Source organism: Pseudonaja textilis, chromosome 4, assembly GCF_049901715.1.
Source record: "Pseudonaja textilis isolate UNSWEBS1 chromosome 4, rPseTex1.2, whole genome shotgun sequence".
Classification (NCBI taxonomy): Eukaryota; Metazoa; Chordata; class Lepidosauria; order Squamata; family Elapidae; genus Pseudonaja; species Pseudonaja textilis.
Genome location: NC_141993.1, coordinates 66822750 through 66849030, shown reverse-complemented (window position 1 = coordinate 66849030; position 26281 = coordinate 66822750).

Sequence of the window (26281 nt, the reverse complement as noted above, 5' to 3'; positions counted from 1 at the left end):
TGAAACTGGAATTTCAAAGAGGTAAGGCAACAAAAAGTTAAAAAGTTAATGTCATATCATTATTGCAAATAAATCCAAATTATCAGTGTTTTTAAACAAGGGCAAATACTATATATTGAAATGATATTACAACACCTTCTGAAAAATAAAATGATGTTCTGAAATTGTAGTATGCATTACAACTTTCCCATAAACTCTCCATTGATTTATTTTGATTCTTCTCATTTTCAACTCATTTGTACATCTGCTTTACATTTTAGTGGAAAACTAAGCCCTCCATGTTATCATTTGGGATTCTCAGTTAAATTGTTTCGTGTGTGTGTGTGTGTGTGTGTGTGTGGTGTACTCATCCAGCTAAACTAAACATTATCATCAGTATACTGAACTGAAAATTAAACTGCATAAAATTAATGATTCATGTTGCTTCTGAAAATAATTTTCCTTTAGAAATTGCTAAAGACTTTTTCTTTTCTTTGACACATAATCTTTTATAAATTTGTTAACTGCTGTCCAAAGAACAAAAGTGTGTGGGATTTAGAAATGTGCTATCTTTATATTCTGACTCCATCTTACATAAAGCAAAAGAACTGGAGCATGTTTCCATCCCTGTTGTCATTGGCATACATTCAACTATATATTTAAAGTCCATTTGGAATGAATTTGTTGATGTAGGATCAGAAATAATAATCATTAAGAAATTCCCTTTCCAACACTGAAGCCCATCAGTGAAATCAAAGTCACTTCTGTTAGTGAGATTTTTTTTTTTAATAAATGAAAGAAAAACAGTGCGTAGTTCCAGATCTCAACTGCCTGGTTTATTATCCAGGACGTTCAATATGCAGCTTCTCTTATGTTATTGGTTAGCCTCTGTTGCATATTTTTTTTTTGGTTATACCCTTAGCCGTGACCATTATACTGACCACAGATACCTATCAGTATTGCTTAAATTACCAAAAGGCCCTTATTCCTCAGTGGTACAAAATGATTTTACAAGGGTGAAAAAGAAGTGTTTGATTTTAAAAAAGCATGTTTACTTTTTTTGGGAAGACATTGAAGCTTGCCAGTCACAAAATATTTGTTATGCACAGAATTGTGGTCCCTGTTTATTTTACATTTCTTTAAAATACATAAATATGAAAAACTACTATCTTACTTTGGACTAAATTATGGATTCAGAAAAAAAAGTTCTAAGCTCAAATATGTTTTTGAAAGGGGTAGCCTTTCTTGAGCAGAAAGAAACTTTCTGAAAACAAAAACATTAACTTTCATTCAAGCAGCCTTTTTGATCCTACACAGGATCTTCTCACAGGTTTTTCAAAGTGAAAACAATATTTCTGCTAGGAAATATTGTTATAATTGTTGGAAGGGATTTTGATTACCTTCTGTAAATTGATATTGATTTAGAAAAAACAAAAATATCCTGTTGCTCATAGTGATATCCAGGGGAGGAAAATTCTTGACTTTTCAGATTTTGCTGAAGGGTAGCAAAGTATTTTGGATTTAAACGTAGCAAAGTCCTTCAGGGTTAGGGTTAGGGTTAGCTGACTCTAGCTTCTTTAAGTAGCTATGTCTTTTCCTGAATTTCGTGTCAGCCCTCCCCAGTTACTTTTTCATTCTGCAAATAGATATATCTTGTCTAAGGAGTTATAGATAAGTGTTCCATGAGGGCCCTCATGAACTCAAAAGTAGTTTTGTGCCTTTGAATCCAAACCAATGTATAGCCCTCCTATATGTCTCAGCATCTGTCTTCACCAGTGATGTTTACTTGGAGTTGTACTTCAGTAGTAACTATTGGTAGTTGGTCATAATTTCCTTGGTTCTGTTTTGCTTCCTGTTCTTGGTGAGCAAAAAAATTTAGTTTCCCTGCTAGTTATAACCAGCTAGCAGTTTTTGTTTTCTTTGTTTTGCTTGTAATGTTTGTGCATTGCTATGTACATAGTAATGCTATATAAGTACTGCAAATAGCACCAGAAAGTTTTCCCTGATTATGCACACATTAAAACATTATATAACAATTTAGCCATGGGTAACTTGTCCCCATGAGTTCAGAGAATTTCTTCCAAGTGTATGACTTTCCATTTGTTGTTTAATTGGAGGCTCTCTTGATATTTTGTCTCATCGCTCTATACACTGATTATGCCACTTTCATTATTACATTACATTGCTAAATTATAGAACATAAATTATTGTACACAAAAAAGCAAGCTCAGTTCTCATACTGATCAAACAATGCGCAAAGGTCAGCATTCTTTCATGCAAAGAATTAAAAAAAGGTTTAAAACAAGAAAGAAAAGGAAGAGCTAAAACAAATGAATGTCCCAAGGGTGCTTTTTCAAGAAGCAACTGGACTTCGATTTTCCTTAAAGATGTTTCGCTTCTCATCCAATAACTTCTTCTGTTCTGGCTGAATGTTAGAGGATGGAAGGATTTATATAAGGATCACTGGGAGAATATAAATCCTTCCATCTTCCAACATTCAGTCAGAACTGAAGAAACTTCTTGGATGGGAAGTGAAACATCTTCAAGGAAAAACAAAGTCCAGTTGCTTCTTGAAAAAGCATCTTTGGGATAACCATGACCTGAATCAGGGATCCCCAACCTCCGGTCCAGGACTGGTATCGGGTTGCACAAACAAGTTAAACTGCATCTGAGGTATGCAGGCAGCATCATACCCTTTCTGGTCTGCAGAAAAACCTTTCTTTATGGAACTGATGCCCAAAAGGTTGTGGACCACTAACCTGAATGACTGAAAATCTCCATAGGCAAAAATAAATGAATGCATAAGAAAGCTTGGAATATTAGCTGAGTAAATGTAATGGGAAAGTGAAAACAACAGCAAAGGGTAGAAAGACTATCAGATACAAGTAATCCCCACTGGAACATTTTGTTCAGGTTCCACTTTTTAAAAGTTTTCATTAAGAAGTACATATTTAACTTTCTTGTAATATTCCAATTATTCTTCATCACAGGGGTGCGCACAATCATGGAGCAGGACATTTCTAGATTGTCTTGATTGCAGTTGGCTAATCATGTTCAGATAACTGATGCAAACAACTGCAGTCTTTCTCTTTTTTCTCTTTAATATAACACAGACAGATTGTTTATAATTTTCTGCATACAAGGAGTATCCAATTTACCTCTGGTAAAATGAATAGTAAATCCACATGCATACATCAATAAATATTGTTCCCTCAAGAAATGTCAGCAAAGATATCTCTGCCCAAAAGATTTATAGTCATTTTAAAAAGTCTTTATAGACAGATTGGGAACTCAGTCACTGAATTCATCTCCTGATTCCTGGCCTAGCAAACATCTGAAGATAGTGATTAGAAAGAAGATATTTTCACTGGAAAGAAAGCTTCTAACTGGGCTATGATAATAATTCAATATTGTGGTACATTTCGGTATGGTGCAAAAAAAAAAGAGTACCAATTTCTAGCATTCTAAAAAGACTTGAACGATTCCTTTAAAATATGCAGAGTTGTTGCCAGAAAATGTAGAAAAAGCCTCATGGTAAGGCAGGTAAGAAAACTATTTGTTCCTACAGTAGTTATGGCCCCTATTTTTGAAATGCCAACTTGACATCAATTGTCATATTATTGGACAAATACATTCAGCTCTAATATGTAACATCAATGGAAAGCTTTACAAAACTACACATATAATATATTCCATTCTAAACTCTGTGCTTTCATTGTATAACTGTTACATTGGTATCTAATTATCCTAGCTATTTGTTGCCCTGGTATCTTTACTAAAAAGGGTCCTTTAATAAAAATAAATAAATACACACACACACATACATACGCATACATTCAGATACATGTATGAATTTTAGTAGTCCTTATTACTGCTGGGCTGATGAGAAGGTAGGTATTATTTATATACAAAATAAATATGATCAATTATTTCATATGTCTTAAATGCACTTCATTAATCAACAGCAAAAAATGAAAAACATTACAATATTTTAAATATCAGCAAATAATAGGCTTAAATGCTTTAAAAAATTTCCATCTCTCATATTAGAAATCTTCAAGCTAGTTTTTTTTTACTGACATAACGATTTCTTTAATATCATGCATCATAAATCCATGACAGTAAATCCTGTTTCTTATGACAGATTTTACTCCTTGCAGGTCTATTATAATACAGAAGGATGCATGTAATTTGTAAGACTGAATGGTTGCAACAGTTTCCTTTTCCCAGTAAACTACATGAAAAGTTGAGTTTGTTTATCTGTTCATTATTCTATAGCAATTCTATATCCTGTTAAATCCTATTAAGTTCTATATGGATTCTATTGTCAAAGCTGACATTTATATCCATATTTCTCAAAACAACCTAGTACTGATTAGGTATGTAAAAGACATTTACTATAAGGTTGTACCCAAAAAAGTTGTGAAGAAACAGACTGTCCAGTGTCCAGCATTTTTTCTTTTTAATTATAAAAATGTTTGAGAAAAGAATATGAGAACCTTAGTGACACCAATATGGACTTAATATAACTGTTCCATGTGTAGTTAATAATAGATAGTCCTATACAATCTTCAGAGGTGCTTCAGGATATGGTTAAAAAAATGGCACTCACAATAGTGAAATTGAAGCTCTGCCTCATTGCATATGAAAAATGGAAGAAACTTTGCTTGCACTGTTGCCTATCATGATGGTTTTTTTTTTACCATTCCTAAGGATACTTCTTCATATTTTCAATGCCTTATGGATATTTGTGTGAAGAATATACATAAGCTGACAACTTCTATAGTGTCTGAATAATCATATCTGGGTCATAATTGGGGAATCTGCTCTGAGTGTCCCCCTAATGTGAGATATGATGAGTGGCCTTTTCAACAGTAGCCCTTCCCTCCTTCCCAAAATAAACACTAAAATATCCTTTGAAAGCCCCCACTATTGTAAACAAGGCCTTGCTGTTTGTTGTTATCTCTTTGCCACTAGGCAGATATATTTTACTTTTCTGAGGCTTTTCCATAATATACCAATGTTTATACTTGATTTTTAACTTTTCAAATTCTTCATGCTTTCCATTGCTCTTGCCATATTTCCCTGGCTGATTTTACTGTGTGTGTTTTTCATTAATGCTTCTAATCCATTGTTGTAAACTGAAATTTTAAATTTAAATATAAACTGCTTTGATGTTTGTTTTAATGGGAAGTGGCATAGAAAAAATTGAAATAGGAATAAATAAATAATGTTATAACTTCAATGTGAAAACCAAAATTAATTGTATCAGTTTTCTTGGCCCAGATGAAATGTGTATGCCTAGTCCAGGTGCATTTTAGTTAAGTCAAACTGCTAATCTGTCTGTTTGGGATAATTCTCTTGGCACCTTAGTAGGCAACAGGTCTCTGTGGAACTCTGATGTATAAACACTTCCTGGATATATGGAATATTCTATGAACAAAGTTGGAGAGCGACTTTATTCATTGCTTCCATTTTCTTCATGTTCTGAGGGGATCTTTAAACCATTTGAACTGCACCTAAGAAATTAATTTGTTTAGGAAAAAAAGGAAGGAGAAATGGAGGAAAAAAACATTCAGGGTAGAAAACATTCTAGGAAAGAATTTTTTTAAAACTAATTTTATGATCAGAGAGAATCCACAAACACTACTTTTCTGATAGAAAGTCTAGACTCAGGTTTATTAGCTCAGCAATTGGGTTTCTGTTAGATCTTGGGACTTATTTTATACATTACACAAGACATAGGAGGCAGGCTTACAAAATCAATACTACACTGATTTTTTTTTCTTGTCTGTTAGGGAAATTTTCAAAACTGTTCTGTATTACTCATTCATAAGCACTGGCTTTGCCAATCATATTTTACTTTTGTTTATTATTAGATAAATGTTTATTATATTATATTAATTGTATGAATAATTGCAATATTTTATGATTATATTAGTCTGAAACTCCTTTGTTTTTCTAATTGTCTCAGTTAACTGTATTAAACTCACTTTTGCCTGCCGTTGTCAACAGAAATGATTTGTGAATACAAAAGCCACTGAAAGAGCCACAGAATACAAAAGATATGACCACACATATTTCAAGCCTAACTACAACTCCTAATAGATTTATCAATCTGCCAAGATATGCAGAGCATGTAAACTGAGCAGCCTGGTAATCTCTCACTCCCTCTCACACAGAAATATTAATCAATTTAACAACTTTGCTTGGCTTTTTAGAATCAGTATAATGGAGTTAGAAACTTTTTTCTTAAGTTTATAACAATGCAGGTTTTTCATTCTTTAAAATACTTTGTTTCTATTGCATAACAATGTAAGATTAAGGATAATAATAGCTAATTTTAGCACATTTTGATGCATCATCTGATATTTTTTTCCCATTGGGACAATCAGCTGTTCACACAATTTATCAGCAAAAGTTTTAGAGTTTCTTTGATTTTACTAAATTGTATCTTGATTGCATTTTATTTCTCTCACAAATAAACTATTTAAGTTAAAATATTTAAGAATATTCCATTAAAAAAGGAAACGAAATGAAATGGAAACATTTTCCCTATTGTTTACAATGTCATTTTTTTCATGATTTTCATCGAGTTTTATTTTCTAGGGCCAATGTAATCTACATAAATTTCAGTGATTTTGTATGAATGTTCCCTGCATGCTTTCAAATACCCCAAACAATAATGAAAGACTTTTTTTGACTGGAAATTTCATTTTCCAATTAATGTTTTTTTTAGACAATAACAAGTAACATAGGTGCTAATATATTAGAAATATAGTCCACATTATCATCAGCATTTCCTTATTTCAGGACAATCTCCCATGGGACTCTGCAGAAATTCCAGTCCTACTGATATTAGAAAAGTCTGTAGTCACTTGTAAGGTTTTTTTTTAATATTAATAACATTGTGTTTTAATATTGTTCCAAATATTTCCTAAGAATTTAAATAAAACCAATTGGCAATTAATATGTACCATATAATATGTAAACATGAATTTAAATGATTACCTTTCTGTTAAAAATCAGTGAGATTATGGATAAATTGAAACATATATGGATAATTGTGCAAATTATCTTTCTCTTTTCTCATCTAACTATTGAATCCTGCTTTGTTCTACAAAAGTGGAAGCTTTGTTCTACAAAATATATTATTTTTATATTGTAAAAATTTTAATGATATATTTGCTATATATTATTTATTATTTAATTTCATGATTGGGAAAGAAAATCTATCTCACTTGTGTTGTCAAATTTTTTCAAATATTCCACTTTCTACAGAAAACTACAAAAAGAAAGAAAAGTCTAACATGATGCTAAAATATCAATGTCCAATAACTGTCAAAATTCAATTAAAATGAATATTATGCAATCCTGGAGCTGTGAAAGCAAGGAGTTGTTTCAATTTCTTTGTTTTTAATTTTTCTATTTCATAGCCTTGGCCTTTAAAAAACAAAACAAAATACTTTGGGAATATAGATACTCCTCCTCCGTTTAGACTTTTTTGTTGTTAATACAAGTGATCATGGTACAATCATGAATTTCTAAACTATTTATAGAAACTCTAAAAACATACTGAAAGTGATCCCTTTCTTGTGAAAGGTGAAAAAATAACCAAAATTTTTAATCATGAACTAATGTAATCTAATTCATTAATTCACTCATCAAAATATTCCAAAAATAATAGAGTACAAACTATATTGATAAATGAAAGATATTTGATATATGTCATTGCAACAAATATATGAATATGGGGATGAACATACACATATAAACATGTATGCTTGCTTTATTTATTCAGAACTTTCTCTGATATTTTTGTTTATAATAGGAAATATTAGAGTTTATGTCCATTTTTAAAAGCAATAGCTTCCACTTCAGATTTCTTAAATAATATTTATATATTTCACTCTTAACATTAAAATTGTTTTAGTATGGAGTTTGGCAAATACTCTAAGAATGTGGATTATTTTACCTATTCTATTACTTTATAGCTTCAGAGGAGAATGTACTCGGAAAAATCTGGGTTGTTTTGTTATTTTTTAAAAAAGAAAAGCAAAATAGAAAGCCTATTTCCTGTTTGCCCCAGTAGGTGTCACTGTTGCGACTGTGAGTAGCAGTTTTATACTGTATAAGTGCATAACTAGAATAGTAAACTAGAGTTATTCCTCTAACTCCGTCCCAACAACATGCATATCTATGGACTTTTAAAAAGATGAGAATCATTAAGTTAATCAAGGATAAAATGGAGTGACAAACTTATATAACAATTCAAAGTCTCCAAACAGTTAGATATTACTCAATTTTTTCTTAATTCTTTGAAAGGAAATGACAGTTGGAGATTGATTTGAGAAAGTTAAATTGTAGCACTTCATAATGATTTACTTTATTCTTTTCTGCTTGTTTTAATATCTATCAATTTTGTTTCTGCAGTTTTTCAGGATTGTTTCCTCAGCTCTTTTTGGCCATACAGCATACATTCTCCATGTAATATTTAAATGAAAACTCTCAGTGTTCCTGTATTGTAGAATGCTGAAAAAGCATGCAGGATAAAACAGATTTCTTCTCAATTATCACATCATTGTTACCTACTAGCAATTCTGAAAATATCCTATATTTATGCTGACTCCATAGTATCCAAGATCCTTTTTATTTCATTTATTTTTTTAAAAAAAGAAACACAATATCAAATCAAATATATATTCTGTTTTTTTTAAAGGAAGCTAAACAGTTAAAGATATGTTATTTTACATACCTAGGTAAATATATTACAATTAGGTATGGCATAGGGAAAAATAAGACAGAATTATGAAATAATCTTTCTTTTTTTGCTGGAAATATAAGCTTCAAAGAGCCTGTTTTGAGAAAGGGCATTTTTGTTTAAGTAATTTAGATTACATAGGTTAAATGTATGATTTAAAAAATAATTGGTGAGACTTAACATAAACAAAATGTCAACCAATAAAATAAAATTGAAAAATTTTAAGCTGAAAGTTGCAGGAAGTCCTAGGATACATACACTTTCTCACAGACCAATACAAACATTAACACATCTAACTCTTTTTTATTAACTTTAATGAGTTAAAATTACAAGAGAATTAACAAACAAGTAAACATGTTTAATGCCTTTTGTCTCCTCAATTTTTTCAATAAAATCCTAACAGACACGATAGTTTCTCTCTCTTTTCTTTTTAAACGAGCAAGCATGAAATAAAACATTTTTTGCCCCAGTGATGCAGAGAGGCAGTCACTCTGTGAAGGCTTTTGCAATACAAATTTGCAATCCTAAATGCATTCCTGTCCAAATCAATTAAAAGAGTCTTTGCTGCACCTCCTGAGTCTGGCCAGTAGAGGCCTCTTCAGACGTGCCTGATAACAAAGATGCCTGAAAAAAAAATCAAATGTTGTTTGCTTAACTCTTAAAATATTCTGTTGCATAAGGCAGAGAAAGAGAGAAAGGAAGAATGGGGGGGGAGAGAAAGCCTTATTGATTAATGTTGCCTTTACCTTAACGATGTTTCCGTCAAAAGAAAACAAATTTTAAATGGTGAAATTCTATTGAGGATGCATTAATTAAGGAGAGACTTTACCATATGCTGTGGCTGAAGCCGAGGCTGGCCTTTCTGTTGTAGCTACCTGTGTAAAACCCACCCCATCCTCTACATGAATGCCCTGGCTCAATAACCATTTGAATGAAGGCTTTAGTTTGATTCGCCATACAAGGGGGACTGTGTCACTGTGTTTTCTTTCTGGGAGTCACTAAGTGATTTCTATATCTGTTGTCATGGTGATATTGCAAAGCAAGAGAAAATGGGGAAAGGGGGGGGGTCAACCTCAGGCTTTTTCTGCACCCACAGCACTGAGACCGAAGATGTTGTTTAGCGGGGCCTATAAAACATTGGTCTTTCTCGGGGCCCTCTTTTTGTTCTCCAATTGTCAATAAAACTCATTTTAAGGGAAACAAGGACATCTAAATGTCATCTGTCACTGTGTTAGAGAGATTAAGTTTGTTTAGGAACTTGTGCAGGACAAAAGGCCACTATTTGCTGGCCAGATACAAAGAGGCAGCGGCTATCATGGGCTCTTGATTTAGAAGGAACTGAGGCGTCAGTGGAAAGATCAGCTCACTTGCAGGTGATGGCAAGCGGATGCTTGACATGACAAACAGCCAAAACACATACCCCAAAGAAATGGGATGTTTAGCAAAAGCTCAAATGTTTCCTTTTGATCCTCCCCCCCTCTCATGCCCAGCTTGCAGGCAGCACACTTTTAAGGAGTCCCAAGGTACGAAAACAGTCTTTGACAAACAACCTGCTTGTTTAAAATATGGCATACACACCTGATAGTCCTTGAATGCATGACAAAAGGAAAAAAAAGGAAAACAAGGGGGGGGGGTGTCTTTATTTTTATACTACTTCTCTCCTTCCCACCCCCCCTCAGGAAATCCAACAATAATAGGTGCTGCATTAACTCAGCATTTTCTCCATAATGAGGCTAAATGGAAAGTACAGATTAATGAAGACGATGCTGTTATTAAAATCAAATCCTGCAGTTCATATGCTTTCCCTTAATAATGAACATTGTGGCTATTGAAGAGGAAGAAAGGGACTTTTTTTCCCTATTAATTTGGCACACATCCCAGATCTCATTCAACCAGAACCTACCCAGTGCAAAATGCAAACTATGGCTTTTCTTTTCCAAGCTTTGCCTTTTATTTATGCTTGCTGATTTTGTGTGCACATGGTATAGCAGTGTTTTTTTAATCAGAATCCTTCCTTCCTTCCTCCTGTCCTTCTTCCCTCCCTTCTTCTTTCCTTCTTTCCTTCCTTCCTTCCCTTGGATTTAATATTAATTAAATATTGTACCTCAATCATGATGATATTAACACTAAGCTTGGCTGGAAATTAATGAGTAATATTATTATTTCAGCTTGGAACACACATTCAGGAATGTAAAACACATTAATAATCATAGCAGGGTATGTGTGGAAAAGAACCTAAGACTTTCACAAAGTAGTAGATACTTCAGCCATCCCTCCCCCACAAAAAGAGATAATTATGCAGTTTGCAATTTTTGGACTGCTGCTGCTAATATCAGTTGCAGCTTGACTACTATTTATGGTGTTAACATGTAGTATTATTGGTATGATTATTGTGACAACTTTGTTTGTATGCCTGTCTATCTATTATTGGCCTGCCTGCCGGCCTGCCTGCCGGCCTGCCTGCCTGCCTGCCTGCCTGCCTACCTACCTACCTACCTACCTACCTACCTACCTACCTATCTATCTATCTATCTATCTATCTATCTATCTATCTATCCATCCATCCATCCATCCATCCATCCATCCATCCATCCATCTCTGTCTCTATAATATATTTATGTTTATCTGCCTCCTGCCTGTCTCTATCATCTATATATCTATCATCTATCCTCTATCCTCTCTTTCATCTATCTTTGTTGATGTTATTTGTGATTATTTTTGAAGGCAGTTGCCTGTTCTACCAGGTGGAAGATCCCTTTATTTATTGAAGAATTGTAAGTCCACCCATCTTAAGCAACTTAGGATGGCTTATAATATGTTTCCAGCTGGTGCTTTTAGATCGCTAGTGCTTCTGTGAGAGATTGTGGTTGGAAAATAAAAAAAACATGTTTTTGTGTCCCTTAGATACATTTTTTCCTTCACAATTTCCCTAAGTCCTGAAAATTATTTCAAGAGTTGCTTCATGGTAAAATAAAGACATGAAAGGCTGAATGGAGAAAGTTAATTAAATTCTATTATCTGGATGCTTATTATCCAGACGTAATAGACTGAATACTGATAAAATCTGTTGGTGTCCCTCTGATCCTGAATGAAGTCTCTTAGACATGGTGGGTGCCATTTTTCCTTGAGATCAGTTTCTGGATATAAGTATTGTCACCAGAAGAGGTTTTCTTTCTCAACTATAGTTCTTTCACTCGTTAATCAGTAATACCAGAGTCCTTTGTGGTGGAATGTATTCAAATTCCCATGAGGAAGAGATTGCTTTCCAAGGGAAAAGAGGCAGAAGAACTTAAAAAGTTTGGTCAGCAGGAAGAGAAATTAAAAGAATTCCTCCATTACAGTTCCCATAGTATATCTATAGCATCCAGAAAGTAGCTTCAATCTAGCAAGATTCTCTCTATAGGTTAATAACAATAAAAGAAACTACTCAGAAGTAACTCCATGTTTCATTCTTGGTTCTTGGAACCTGACAGAATAACATAGTTTGATGGGATCTTGGATCCCTTCCAAGATCTTCAAACCCAGTGATGGCTAACCTTTTTGGCACTAAGTGCCCAAAGCGGGCATGTGTGCGTGTATCCTCAAAATGCAACGTGTGTGCACCTTGCACATGTGGGGCCCGCACTTGCATATGTGGCCCTGTGCCCCCATGCATGCACGCATGACCCCCTGTGACCCACACAGGTGCACGTGACCCCTGCACATGCACCCCTCCCCCCATGTATGCATGCACAAAACCTGTGTGTGTGCCCCCTGTGCATGTGTGGCAGAGACCCAAAGATAAGCTGGCCAGTGGGAGGTGTGCATGTGCATGCATGGCAAAGCTGAGCTGGGCCAATGACTCGCGTGGTCAGAGTGAGGGCTCTGCGTGCCACCTCTGGCCCACGTGCCATAGGTTCACCATCACGGTTCTAGCCCAATCTCCTGCTCAAGCAGGAACCCCTGTACCATTTCAGACAAATGTTGTCCAATCTCTTCTTAAAAACCTCCAGTGTTGGAATGCCCACAACTTCTGAAGGAAAGTTGTTCCACTGATGAATTGTTCTACCAGGAATTTTTTTTTCTTAGTTCTAGATTTGCCTTGATTAGTTTTCAACCATTGCTTCTTGTACTTTCTTCAGGTGCTTTGCAGAATAAGTTGACCCTCATCTTCTTTATGGCAGCCCCTTGGATATTGGAACATTACTATCAAGTAACCCCCTGTCCTTCTTTTAATTAAACACCTGCCATCTGACCCCTCTGAGAGGTTTATATTTTGCCAGAGAGTTCCATTTATGTTCCTCTTGTGGAGAAAGCCCATCTTAATTTCAGCATAGTAATCTTTACTAATCCATGAGGGTCACTTACTGAATCTGGACTCTATCCTGCACATCAGCCCAAACAACTTTGTCTCTTAATTGTAGGGAGATCTCCCTCCCCCCATCCTTCTCTTTCTCTCCCTCTCTCTCCCACTGTCTCTTTCACTCTTATCTATCTATCTATCTATCTATCTATCTATCTATCTATCTATCTATCATCTATCTATCTATATCTATCTATCTATCTATCTATCTATCTATCCATCCATCTATCTATTATCTATTATCTATCTTCATCTAATCATCTACATCTATATACCTTTTCAATGCTGTTCAAAAGAAGGACAGAATAAAATAATGATTAATTATAAACAATGGCATCATCAAGTTAAGAAAAGATTGTAATTCAGTTAAAAATCCTATGCTTTGCATACAAAAGGAGCATGCTTCTATCTCGACCATCTTTAAGTGGGACTGGAAAAGATTCCGGTCTAAAATTCTGGGAATCTACTTCACATCAGGTACTCAATATTGTGCTAAATGGACCAAAAATATGATAGTTTTCAATCTTTCTTCTTTCTCATCTTTCATACCAGAGCTATCATATCAATACAGACAGAGCTGTGTTCAATCAGTTCAGCATTCTGCACCCACAGTGCCATTGAGATGTACATGGGGACTCCACAAGGCCTGCTTCTGTTTCCAAGCAACTGTTCCTATCTCCAATGTATGATGTAATATATTGCTGTCTTGATTAATATACACAAAGCTGTTTAAGCATTTGTCTGACTACATGAAGATTTTCAAGTGCATAGGTGATGAGCCATGGACACTGCTCCTATCGTCTAAAGCCTTTCAACCTACTTTTCCTGTCTTTTGTTATTGTCTGCATTGCTCATATTGAAGCCCTATTTGTAATAACTCATATGTGCAGTCAAATGCACAGCTTTATTAGATCAGAAATTAAGCAGAGAACCATATTGCATTGCAGATGTGGCATAGGAAGAAGAAAAGTGGGATTCAGAGATGTATGGACATGGCAACCATTTATAGCTCCTTACTTAAAAATTCTCTGAGGCAAATGCTTTAATATGAATTTGTGTAGTTTCTCTGATGTTTTCTTCTCTTTCAAACCCAAGCTGCCAAAGAAGCAACACATACTTCTTACCAAAAGTTTGAATTGTTCACTTATAGAAGGCTTTTGGATTCCATAGTTGCATAGAATTTTGTTTATTTATTATCCTGCCTTTATTATTTTTACACATACACTCAAAGTGGCAAACATATCCAACGTACCTTCCTATTTAAGTTTAAGTTTAAAAGTTTAAGTTTATTGTCATTACACCTTGTTCTACAAAATTAAATGTCATCTTCAGTGTATATTATACTTATAAAAACACATATCCTTCACATGCTATATAATTGAATTGAAAACCCTGATATTGCATTAATATTGCACTATATAGTAGAATTCAACAAGTGTGTATGGTTAAGGCTATGGTTTTTCCATTTGCAATGTATGGCTGTGAAAACTGGACCATAAAAAAGACTGAGTGCCAAAGAATTGAGGAATTTGAACTATGGTGCCGGAGAAGACTCCTGAGAGTCTCTTGGACCACAAGCCAATCAAACCGGTCAGTCTTAGAGGAGATAACCCTGACTGCTCTTTAGAAGGCCAGCTCCTGAAGATGAAACTCAAATACTTTGGCCACCAAATGAGAAGGAAGGACTCACTGGAGAAGAGCCTAATGCTGGGAATGGTTTAGCACAAAAGAAGAAGGGAACAGCAGAGAATAAGGTAGCTGGATGGTGTCACAGAAGCAGTAGGCAAGAGCTTAAATGCAGTCCAGTGTGGTGCCTTTGACGTAGGGGAAGAGTGCGATACCATTGTCTTGTTCTGTGTCTTGGTTTTTTTGGGGTATCTCTTTTCGGATTAGATTGGTGATAGTGTTTCTTTGGAATCCATTGGAAATTAATACGTTAGTGAGGATGTGTAGTTCTGTTCTCAGGTGGTCTTTGTCGGTTAGGCATTTGGTTCTGGATATGAGGGCCTTGGCTACGGAGTTGATCTGTGCAGGGTGGTGATGGGATTGTGCATTTAGGTAGCGGTTGGTGTGTGTTTTTTTCCAGTAGATGGTATGTCCTAGGGAACCATTGGGTTTTTTGTAAATTAGGACGTCCAGGAAGGGAAGTTGGTTGTTGGTTTCTGTTTCCATGGTGAATTGTATTTTGGGGTGTAGGTTGTTAAGATGTGTGAGGAAGTTGTCCAGTTTTTCTTTCCTGTGTGGCCAAATTATGAAAATGTCATCTACATATCACACCCAGAATTTGGGTTTGTGTTCTATTTGTCTAGAGAGTTGGTTTCAAAGTGTTCCATGTATAGGTTAGCGATGACGGGTGAGAGGGGTGATCCCATGGGTGCTCCTTCTATCTGTATCTTTGTCCATTGTGGATGAAGTATGTGTTGTTTAGGCAGTGGTTGGTCAGATCTAGGATGTGTTTGGGGGGGTTGTATTTGTTTTGGATGGCTGTCAAGGCTTCTTTGATGGGTACTTGTGTGAAGAGGGATATAACATCAAGGCTCACGAGTAGGCCGCTGGGTTGTAGGTTTTGTTTCTTTATTGTTTCCAGGAAGTGGAACGAGTTTTGTACGTGTGAGGTGATGGATTCTGGAGTGGTTTGGCAAGAAATTTGGTAAGATTCTGTAGAGGTGGGCCTATGGAGCTGACTATATTTTTTTAGTCTGCTGTTTTGTTTGGATGAAAGAATGAATATTGATGAATAAGAAAATGTTACAATTAATTACCTTTTCCTTTTTTTTCTTTTTACTACTTGAATTGTTTTCTGTACTTTTATCCTTTTTATTTTTTTCTTTACATTTCTTTATATGTTGCATTGCTTATTTTTAGTTATATGCAATATTTAATGAAAACTATATTAAAAAGAAATGTGAATGTGTACCTATCTCTCTTTGTATGTATATGCATATGTATGTATATATGTATACATATATGTATATGTACAAGCATATGTACGCACATGGGTGCATGCGCGCGCACACACATACACACACACACACAAATAGATTGTAAATGTATGGTATTTAGGTTTCTTTGGGTATTTTCCCACGTCTTAATATTTGTGCTTTTATTATAGCGACGTTTCGACAGAATCTTATCTGCCATCCTCAGGCTTGTGTATTGGGTTCTTTTTAATCTTGTGTGTCAGGCTTGGCAGCTGTTTTTGGAAATATTCACCTGAAACCTGACAAGATTCATATCTTCTACTGGACAAATCCTATTTTTTAATCTAATTTTTCAAAAAATTAAGCAGTTTATATTGGCTTGGAGATGGAACTTGAAAGAGTTTAGTTCAAGACAGTTTCATTTTGAATCTTTTCAGGGAATGATATATTCAGGGAGAGATAAAAATTAGAATGAAACAGGTGATAGATATTTCAGTTACATATTTATACCTTCTTGTTTGCCAGCATAATGTTAGCATCTTCATCTCCACACAAAAAACGTACAAAAAGCAGTAAAGGAGAGGAAAAGCAACAACTAAGCAAAAGGATGCACCAAGCTGGTTTCAGCTCTTGGTATTAAGCATGCTGGTTATAAAAATTTAATTTAACAAATCTTTTGTTTATTCTCAATATCTTGTTTGCTTTGATGCTGCAACAATTCCAGTAATATAAAATGTTTTCAAACGAAAAAGGCTGAAATATACAGTTCCATCCTCTGGCCAAGGATGGACATTTTAAGCTTTAGAAAATTTCCAGTACCCAATTTTCCTTCCCTGTAAAAGTCTAGAAGTTAAAAAGATACAGTGAAATTTCTAAATAATGATTTATAAAGCTCCCTATAGATTTCCTTCTCAGTGCTCTTCAGTGGAAAAGAATCTAGTGTCAACTCTGAAGCTGACCTGGCTGAAGCCATCTTTTCCTGCCTCATAGTTGCCACAAACTTTGAAAGGGAGAAGGGAGGGGGAAAGCAGATAGACTGGCTACTAGTCAAAACAAAAAGTTTTCTTGTGGGAACCAAGGTCATCCCAACAGATGGCAAGTGAAGGAGAGGAGTGACCAAACAGCCTCCCAGCTACCTACCTTGGATAATTGTGACACTTGGGGAGAGAATATTTGCTCTTTTAATTAGGGGGAAAACTGCAGGGACCTTTAGAGTGGGTTTTCACTAGCCATGTCAATATCATGTATCCAATAAACATGTTCTTTGAGGAATCTACCTGCCTCAGAGTTTTCTTTTGATGAATGTGTTACTTGGAACCCTAACATCTAGCATGTTTCCTTTTCTTCCATACAATCCTCTCTTCTCCATTTGTTTTTTGTTCCCGAACTTCATTTACTTGGTTCAATTTTAAAAGAATCAGCAAAACAATTTTTTTCTCATTCTTTGCACTACTTTACATAATTCAGCTCTGTGTCAACATGAAGTTAGAATGACAAAAAGAAGTAAAGCCAAATTTGTGACATAATCACTGTCATATTCTTTTGCTTTTTTAAAAAGTGTATATTTCAAAACTTTGGATTTAGTTCTAATAGTTTAGCATGAAAAATATCAGGAGATGTAAAGTGTATATCAGACCAATGTTATAGCTATCTACCTATATTATAAATATACAAATGTTAAATAAAAGTTTTGGCAATGGAGAGAATACAATAAGAACTTTTTTAAAATTGCAGATAATAATTTCTTATATTTCTTGTTGGGAATATCATTTTTTTAAAAAAGTCTATCTTTTGCATACTGTTAAGCTTCTATTTATTCAAAACTCAGGGTATTTAGTAGAAGTAGATTTAGGCAACTGTCTTAAACATCCTTTTTGTATTGTTATGAAATAGCAAATTGCTCCTTTATTCTAAATTTTAAGGTTTTGTTTTAAACTGGTGACTTTGATTGCCCGAATAGTTCAATTGGCTTTAGATATGTGGCTTTAGTAAGGTCTCATGGGGCATCTCACATGTTTAGCATCCAAGAAAAAATGTGTTTGTTTTAGTAGTGAGAGAAAGGTATACGTCATGGTCATTGTATAAAGAATGAGTCATATGCTTTTCCCACTAGAACTGAAGGAGTGGATGATTGTGAAGAAGAGATTGCTCAAGTAAACCAGTGATATTAAATAGGAATCAGGGCAAATAATTGATCACACCAAACTTCCTAGATTTAGAACTACAGTTTAATCTAGATCAGAAACCTGGTTTCTGTGGAACACCATTTTTTTATAGGAGGATCATTGCATCTTACTTTCATATGATGATTTAGGTCAAACACTGGTTGGGCTTTGTAAGGGCAGGTTACAATGCCCTTCATTCTGCACAGATGCAAGGCAGATATCACAGTATTGCTATAATTTTTTGCCTATTTGTAGAATTTAGCTTTATGTTAAACATTTAATGTCTATATTTTAAGTAAAAATGCCATGGCAGTCAGATGATTATTATGCATTCTTCCTAGTAGCTGATAAGAACAATGTTCTGAAAAAACACAGAACATTGCCAAATTTAGTTATTTAACTTGAAGAACATAGCAGATTATATATATTGAAGATTAAATTCCTCCCACATTAATTACATATCTGTTTGCATCTGTCTGTGCTGGCCCTTGGCTATACTAAAGATTTGTTTGGTTTGAATATTTTTTTTAAAGTTTCAGCTGAATATAAAAGTATTTCTGAATTCTATTTAAAAAAGGAGAGAGAATATTTTAAAATAGAATAAAATTCCTAAGAAAGCAAAGGGAAATTTGCTAGGTGAAATAATACATATCTGCCTGCTATCTCTAAATGACTAAATGCATTTTAATAATGCAATGGAGTTTAGATTGAACAAATGTGCCCCCTCATCTCAATATGGGAAAAATAGTGAAAACTGAAGGAATCAAGATGCTCTACACAAATAACATCAAGAGTCTGGATGAAGATGATCACTATAAATATTGGTATCCTTCAAACTGACAACATTAAGCAGACTGAAGTCAAGAACAAGGTTAAAAGTGAATCCATCATAACAGCAAAGAAGATCTTAAAGTCCAAGCTCAATGGAGGAAATTCCTTTAAGGCAATTAATGGGCAATAGATGGAATACTGCACAGAATTCAAGCAGAACTAAAACTCTGGATTGGAAAGTTATAAAAATAATGACAAGGAAACATACCTTTCACTCACATAGTAGTGTTGACAGACCCTGCTTACCAAGAAAAATAAGTGGGCGTGGAATGTTGCAAGTCATTAGATAGCTGAAAAAGTAGAAAAGACATTGAAAAGATATCTGAAAGACAGTAAAGAAGATGCACTGAAGCCAGTATATCATGAGGCTTCCTTAATACAGGAAAGACCTGTCGCCTAAAAGAAGGACCATATGAAAAATAGAAATGAAACATGATAAGGCAAGTATTAAATGGCTGATACATAAAAAAATAGCAGGCAAAGCAAATAACAAGAAGACCTGGCAATGACAAAGAACAGGGAAATTGAAGAAAAAGTCAGACAGCCTAATTCTGTCTGCACAAGGCAAATCATTAACTTGAGAAGACAGCAGCAGATAGAAAATGCTACATCTACAAAGAAGATGAATAAAGAGTGGACCAACCTAGTTAGCTGCTGTAAGATCATGTAGACCAATTATAATCATAACAGCATAACAAAGTAACAGCAACAGTGTAACTGAATTTCTGAAAGAAATATCATTTGCCTGTGAACAAAAACTTATGGCACCACAAAATAGAGAAAGTGATTGAAGAAGCTAAAGTGCCCTGGAACTTTTGAATTCAAACAGACAACCACCTCCCACAGAACATCTAGACTTAAAAACTTGATAAGATACACAGAAAGTCTAGATAATGAATGCTGCAGTAAGAAAACAAAGATGATACCAATACTAATACCGTAGGGCACCTTTTGAACATATTAGGCATTGACAGAATCACCATCAATCAATTGCAAAAGGCAACTTTACTTGGAACAGCTTACATCCTGCAACAATACATTTAACACCATCAGACATCAACATCTGCCTATCTTAGGAAGGACTCAATAAGTGGATAAAAATGCCAAATCCTGTCTAAGTCTGATTGACTGTATGACCAACCATGGTCATAAAAATGGAATAAGTCTTTTCCAGAGAATGCTAATCAATAGAAAGAGCTAGTTCCCCAACTGTATGGACATCCATACAGTTGGGGGACAAGGATACATGCATTTTGATATTATAGGACAAATTGTATGCCTTATTAACATCAACTAATATCCAACTAACATCACATCACAAATGCAAGGGGTTTGCATTGTGATGTACTTAATTTCTTCATCATCATTTTAGCAGCAGATACCAGTGTGTCTAAGTCAGTGTATCACAATTTTAGCAACTTGAAGATGTGAGGACTTCAACTCCCAGAATTTTCCAGCCAACAAGGGGAATTGAGAGTTGAAGTTAACACATCATCAAATTTCCAAGATTGAAAAACACTGCTTGATGTTAATAAGCAGATATTTTTATGGTACGGTAATTCCACTATAATGTGTAAAGTTTTAGTCTATGAATTACCAGTATTGCACTATCTTTTTAATTGTGGTAATGATATCGCATTAATTTCCCTTAATACATTAACCATTTTATCTTCAATAAAAAAAGAAAAAGGAAAGCAATACTATTTTGACTGTTTTGCCCACTCATTACTACTTCTGAATTGTAAGAAGTTATTGTTGTTGTTATTTGTTCTTTCAAAATGCCCTATTGTTTTATCTAGATGGAATATCAGCAGGTTTCATAGTTCGATAATAACTTCGTAACTTAAAATAACGTGCCTCAGTGTGTGTTATTAAAACAACCATGCCTTTAGCAGTTCAGTGGTATTACTTTCTGCCAACTGCCTCAGATAGAAAATAATAAACCTTCTCTAAGCACATTTTGCAGACTTTTTTTACACAATGACTTAGTACAGATTTTGCATTTGGTTAGTTAGCAATATTGAAATCAGTTATTTAATATTGGCTTTCTTTGGAAGGAGATAGATTTCAAATACTGTATATCCTAGAATGGTTCGTGCCCAAACATAAAAGAATTGAGGTAATTGACAGTTCTTTTTCTGTTTTGGAAATGTGGTCTTGTTTTTAAAAGGTTGAAAGCATTTCATTTTTACAGTATTCAGTTGCCAGGAACATCTGAGGCACAGCTGAGGCAAATTAACAATGCAATTCCAAAAGGTTTATTTTCAGAGATCAATTAGAAATGTATTCTCTTCTGATGGGATTTTCATGTAAGCTTCAGCTTTTACTTCAGTACAAGTATCACAAGAAACTGGCTTAAAAAAGAACCCAGGTCATTCTGATGGAATCAACAATACAATTAATAAGCCAGACAACAATTTCTCCTTAGCATTTCTCCACTGTGCATGTAGAAGAATATTAACAACAGCTACAGCAACAATATCAGCTATCAATTCTCTTTCAGTTCTTGATTTCATATATGTGGAAGGGATCATTGCATACAAATATAATTGAAAAGTAGAGTCATATGTCACTCTGAGCACTCTGTAAGCACTAGAAAAGCAGAATAGAAATATTGATATAAATTAATAAAAACAATTAGTCCAGTTGCCATAATTCAACTTTCAGATACCTTTGCCTGGATGACTGAGAATCTTCGTTAAAATATTGCAACACATTTTGAGGAGAAAATCCCTGAGGTTTGTGTGGCAGCAGTTGGTACATTCCAACAATTCTTTCATTAATTTGCTCTGATGTACTTTTTATATGGTAAAAATTGACACTTTAATGTCCATGAGGAAGAAATTTGTCAATTTAAGAATAGCAGTTCGGATTTTAAAGGAAGCTTCTATCAATTCTATTAATTTTTTTCCAGGGAAGTCCAAAAGTACTGATAATGTTCTTATCATCTTTAGCTATTATTAGAAAACCTTAAAAATGTTTTTCCGGCATGCATAAGATATCTGTATTATTACAAGGTATCTATCTATCTATCTATCTATCTATCTATCTATCTATCTATCTATCTATCTATCTATCTAATCTAATCTATCAGCTAGCTAGTTAGCTACCATCAAATCCATGTTGATTCTTTGTCAGATAAAGATGTAAAGATATAGATACAGCTAACTAGCTATATCTATATCTTTAACTGACAAAGAATCAACATGGATTTGATGGTAAATCAAATCAAAAATCAAAATTGCAGATATTTTGAATTAACTATAAATATCTTCTGATCATCAATCATCATCAATTACTGAGCTGGAGAACTCTTGCAGAACTCTGATCTAAATTAGATTTATTGTAAATTAAACTCTTAATCAATACTCTATATAAGTGTAACATAATTACTTATGAACATGATTTTTTTAGGAAGTGCATTTTTTTCCATCTAGAAATAGCAGCTCCTGATGAGAAAGGATAGACTAATTATGAAATATAGTTCCATTTTCCTTTGATTTAACCACATGCCATAAAGATGATCATTTAGCTTAATTTCCAACACTACATTCTGCCTAGTTTGACAGAATATTTTATTTTTCTGTTTTTTTTCATTTGACTTTCCTTACCCCATGCTGCAAAGTATTATTCATATTTGTTAGGTAGGAAATTGAATTTAGAGTCCTTGAAATAGACAACTAAAAATTCTTAAAATCTGTTATTAATTAACATCACAATTGGGCTATTTGTCACAACACAATGAAGCATTTTGTAGTTATTTATATAATTTCTATGAAGCTCCTAATTCATCACTTACTTAAATCCTTTCTGTCCTCCTTGGGAACGTTAATTGGGCCATTTCACAAATTATGCAAAGACCTTATGGGAAGGTGTGTTAATGTAGTGATTGGCTTAAAATCTGTACACACAGCGCATAATATTCCACGGTGATTTTATGATTTTGCATATGGAAGTAAAGGCATGTTTTCCTCATTAGGAAAATAAGGGAGAAATAGTACAATGTACATTTATTAAACTGAAATTGCCTGCCACAGCCAAAAACAAACAAGGGAAGAAAACACTCCTGGACCATTTAAATATCATCAGATTTCTGAATTAGAAATGGAAGAATGCTTTTTCATGCTGCATTTACACATTTTAGGACAGATTTTAGTTTCAAAGCAGAGGCAGTTCACAGCCTATTTTTAAGTCCCAACTCTTTGAAATACAGAACGCAGGTTTTTTGAAGGTCCACAGAGATAATTGATAGCCTTTCCTTGTAAAAATAGTGTATTAAAAGCCCACCTCAGAGACATCCTCAGCCTGTACCTTTAGATAATTTACTTGGGAACAAAAAATATTCCAATAATACTGATCACAATGATACATAACACCTAATTTTTTAAAGCTAATTTCTGTCACTGGTATGGATAAGACATTGCAGATATGACATTGCAAAGAGGACAAAGTCCTAAAACAATTACAATTACATTTTTCTACATCATACTGTTAGCCCATCTAATTCACTTGTCATGTATGCTGATTGATGACAGTTTTCAAGGTTCAGGTGGAATTCTTGGATATATAAGGCATTGAAATGGTACTTTGCACTTGCAAACAATTATCTAATGCCTATATCGTCTATCCTGTTTTTTTATGATTGTCCTATAAGAGAAAAAAAACTAAATACTAAAGGACAATAGCAAAGTCAAAGTGAATTCAGACAATTTGAAATAATACTAGAGGGCCTTTACAAATATTTACATATTTTAAATTGCATGTCTAATTATTGTTATTCCTGTTGGTCCAGAATATTTTTCTCAAATTATAAAAGGTGCATTTAGCTCATACTGATACTGTATGTTTTTTTTAAAAGAAACTTTTATGTATTACTTTATTACTTTCATAAAAGAAGAAGACATCTGACAGTTTTCCAGCTTTCAAAAACAGATGATGCCGAGATTAACCGGGAGGGTTTCCAGTTTCCTCCCAGTTCAAAGAAATTTATTTTTGTATTACAGAGATATGTGTTTCTTGTTCTTAAGCAATGTTTGGAACAATTTGCAGCTGCTCTGTTTTTTATGCCATCATAAATATCCATCAAAATACTTTCAGTGCCCTGCAAATATAAGGTGACCTTAGATTTCAAGACAGACAAGTGCAACAGCACATAATAGCTATTGCTTTTTTCCATACACAGAAGGCATTAGACTGGCTTCAATTTAGTGAGCACACCTTGTCTTTTATAATGCAAGCAATGTGTCTGTATTTGAATTGGGGCTAGTTAACATGTTAACACAAGAAGGCTGGATTGCTCAGCAATTAAAGATGCTGGGCTCGTCAGTTGGAAAGTTGACCTGAGGTTGAGATCTGTGTGCTGTGCGATGAGGTGAGCTCCCACTACTTTCCTTATCTCCTGCCCACCTGGCATGCAAATGTGAGCAGATAAATAGGAATCACTTTGGTGGGATGGTAACAGCATTCTGTGCACCTTTGGCATATAGCCATGTTTATCACATGACCACAGAAATTGTCTCTGGACAACATTGGCTCCCTCGGCCAAGAAATGGAGATGGCTCCCTTAGCCTAGAGTCGGACATGGCTGAACAAGGGAATCCTTTATTTTTATTTTTACTTTTAACACAAGCATATTTATGGTTTATATTTAGGCCATACACACAGCGTGTTTCCCCCCACCCCCACTGAAAATTCAGTGATGGTAGCTGCACCAATAAGTGCTTAATACTAAACCACCAATCGCTATAAATTTTTCACAGTTCCTTCATGCAGTATTTTGACTTCCAGATCCCACAATATTGTATATCTTCATTTGTTAGACCTTTCCTTCCTATTGCTAATCATTTATTATCATTATATTGTTATCCTATTGAGTAGGAATATCAAAATCATTATCAAATGATATTGTTTAAACTTTTAAATTCTTAAAGAGATCTTGCGCATGCAGAGATTCTCCTAATTTTTCCTTAACTTTTGTTCCATTCTGTCCCTCTCCTTACAGCAATTTACATATGTATGTTATTTGTTCATGAACATTCTTCTTCCTTAGTTCACCAATTCTAGTTCCAAATGGATAAGAAATGTTTATACAGAAGTTGTGAAAGTCTGGAGCTGATATGATAGAATATTGTCTCCCTTCCACAGGGATTATTTTAAAATGTATAAAGAAGGTTACTATAAAAGATAAAAGTCATAACAATTTTAAGATATCAATTTTTATTATATTTTGTCATGGGTTTCGTATTGATCAATAGTCAGACTGACTGTATGTGAGATTTGAAAACAGTTTCATCCACTTTCCCTTCTCTTTTACTGATAAATGTTCTAGTATGTAGGTATTTCTTGTAATCTGGAAATTATGAGGCAACTTTTAAGATCAAATTATGTATCAAATGTGACTTTCTATCTACAGCTACCAATCTCTAAATATATTTTCTACAGTTACATAACAGAAAAAGATGCAGCTATTTTGAATGTGTTTGCAAGGCATGTACATAACTTTCATATAAATCATGCAGATTAAAACTCTTATCTGCTCTATTCAGCAACATAATTAGGTTTACAGAGATTTGAACTTGAGTAACAGCTCCATTAGGGCTCTTTGTTGAGGTAATTCCCCTTTAGGAGAATGAGCGCATACAGGGGGACATATAGAGAGTAGTGTTTGAATAATACACACACAGTACACAGATACATTGTACAGTAAATGTAGGTTTTTAATTCCAGAAAGTTTAAGCAAAGTTCAAGATAAGCAGTCCAAAGTCATTCATAGGTAAATCAGTCAGTTTTTCAATCCAGGGATAATCCAATAACAAATTCCAGTGTCAAAAACAGTTCAGTAACAAACTTACATCAAATCCAGAAATAGCAGTCAATTAGGAAAAATGGAGGAATGGCAATACTTTCCAACAGAAGGAAACAGAGATACACTCACACTCTCTTCTGAGACTCAGACTCAGACTAAAACAACCCAGGTTTCTGCCTTCATCTTATGGCCATTTGAATAACCACACCCAATTGCATTTTTAAGCATGCTCTTAAAGAGACAGTATTAAAATGTCTATCCTGGTTTATATATTTCTAACCCAAATACTTGTTAGGTGACTCATATTCCTAATACTCTTTACCAAGAGTCAGTTCCTATGGTCTTACTGGACCAGCTGCTGCTGACTCACTGAGGAAATGGCAGAGATTAGGATGAACCAGACGGGAGGGGGGAAGCCAACCCAGAACAACAGAAAAATAAAGCAAATCAATCAAGCATTACCTTTTTGTGAAAAGC